The sequence below is a fragment of the Gallinula chloropus genome (assembly GCF_964237585.1).
Source record: "Gallinula chloropus genome assembly, chromosome: 2".
Classification (NCBI taxonomy): Eukaryota; Metazoa; Chordata; class Aves; order Gruiformes; family Rallidae; genus Gallinula; species Gallinula chloropus.
The window spans coordinates 141,084,165-141,086,463 of record NC_140086.1 but is presented as its reverse complement, the minus strand read 5'-3'; positions in this window follow the sequence as shown (position 1 = coordinate 141,086,463).

Genomic DNA, 2,299 nt, shown 5'->3' with positions numbered 1-2,299 from the left:
CTCTGACTTAGTATGTCTCTACTTGATAGTGTAATTCAAGGCAGATAGATAACATGAAAAAACGTAGTTTATTTCACACAAGGGCAATCTCAATTACAGAAAGCTTACAGGTCTCCTCTTCAGGTTTTCTGCTAAGGTTAGGACAGCTTCAGATAGGACAAGCCAGTCAGTCTTTCCTTGGCACTGATAGAAGATTCAGCAGAACTGCCTAAAGATTAGAAACACAAAGCGATACGTAGTCTCATTGCTACCTGCTTATATTTCAAGAAGTCTCAGGGAGAAAAAAAATCATTAAATGTTTATATATATAAAAATTTAAATGTTACATTTAAAACAGAAAGCTACACAACAGCTTTGGGCCAAAAGTCTGGCTGACAGCTGTAGTCAGCTGCCCATGACTAGTGGGTCTCTCAACTCGCTCTCAGAGGTGAATATAGCAGCCAGAAAGTCCAAATTCCCCAATTCTGTGCCAAATACAGTTTAGCCAGGATGAATGAGATGTGCCAGCACAAATGATCCCAACCTCCATCTTATACCGCAGTTGCTTTAATCAGCTGTTCGGAGGGAGCTGGAAGAGGGACACAGTTAGGGGCTGTAAACAGCACTTCTGAGCCACTTCACTGGCTCAAGGATGTTTCTGGTAGTTGCTGTGTAATCATGGTCAAGCAGCAGAGTTGAGAAGAGCTGTCATAATATTCAAGTATTTGTTTTCACTATGACTAAGGCACAGATGAAATATGCTGAAGTAAATAAAAATATTTAGAACGGTATCTTGAGGGTGCTTATGCTTATGCACAGGCCAGAAGAAAGCACTTTTTCCATTTGCTTTGTGAGTAGGCATGAAAACGCGAAAAGCTTGGAGTAAGACCTAAAAATGCAGAGGGGAAAAAAAGATCAACACGGAGTTAAAATAATTCCTGAATGATCAGACAAAAAGATTTCCTTTTTTCTTTAAACTGGAACTAACAAGCTGGATGCCTGCCCCGGGGCCCGGACCTGTCCTTGTGTCCCACAGGGCTCCTGCCCTTGCCAGACCTGGGCTGCTGCCACCCACGGGGTGCCCGGGGCACGGAGGGCCCGGGCCCGGCGGCGGCCCCGAGGCGCGCTGGCCCCGCTGCAGCTGGCAGCCCCTCAAGGCCACACGCAGCCGGCACCATGCGGGTCCCTGCGAGGGCCGCGGGGGCGCCTCCGGCCTGGGGCACCAGGGGGAAGGCCAGCATTCTCAGAGGAACTGGGAAGCCACAGAGAGCTGCTCTGGGAACCGTCCCGGTGACTGCCGGGCTCCCCCGAGCCTTCGAGGGGGCCCTGAGAACGCTCGGGGAGGCGACGAGGCGAGAGCCGGGACTGCACGCGGAGAAGCGCCGCGGAGACGCGGCTTTCTCCACCGACCGCACGGCGAGAGGAGCGGGCCGCGCCGCCGTCAGCCCCGCTCCCCATCACAGCCCCATCCCAACCCCGGCGGCCAGGGGCGTCCCGCGGCGGCGGGGCGGGACGGGGCTGCGGCCGGGCGTGGCGCCCTCCCCGCCCTCAGCCGCCCGGGCCGTAGCCTGTGCCACAGCGCCGCCCGGCGGCCGCGGGGCGAGGCCTCTGCGCCGTGACGGCCCCTGGGCGGCCGGCGCCTCCGCTCGTCCTTTGTGGCAGTGACGGCTTTCCCCCTGCTGCGCTCGCAGCCCGCCTGCCTGTGGGACGCCGCGGTGGGAGCCGCTGCTTTGATCTTTAAGTGTGGTCACGTAGTCGTTACGTAGAGGTAATAACCCTTCGCCTTAATAAGGCTGCCTCTCCTGCAGCCCAGCACTGGGCTGAGGAGGCCTTGGTGCCCTGTGCCCGCCATCGGTCAGCGACACTGCAGCTGCCTCATGGACCGCAGTGTCTCCTGGCTCGGGCCTGCACCGAGCATGGCAGGACGCAAGGGCCAGAGGCTCTCGGTGGCTGCTGCGTGTCTGTCTTCCTGTCTCCAGAGGCAATAAGTATCTCAGTAACTCTAAATAATGTTAATAATAGTGCAGCGGTGCTGCAGGGCAACCAGCAGCTGATGCAGAGAAGTGCCGTACTCTCACCAAAGTATTTGCTGTAAGTCACGGTTCCAACTGTCGTTACAAATAAAAGTTCCCAAGAAGCTGAAAACCTGACGTGACATTTGTCAGGGAGGAACAGTCACCCCAAAGCGAAGTCACTGGTGTGTGTTTTCTGGTGGAAAATGTGCGTATCGGATAGGCTGTGACCAGTTTTGTCTCTGTAGAGAGACTGTGGACAGAGTAATGTCTTACTTCATGAGTATAAAACTTGATCAGCTGCAGAA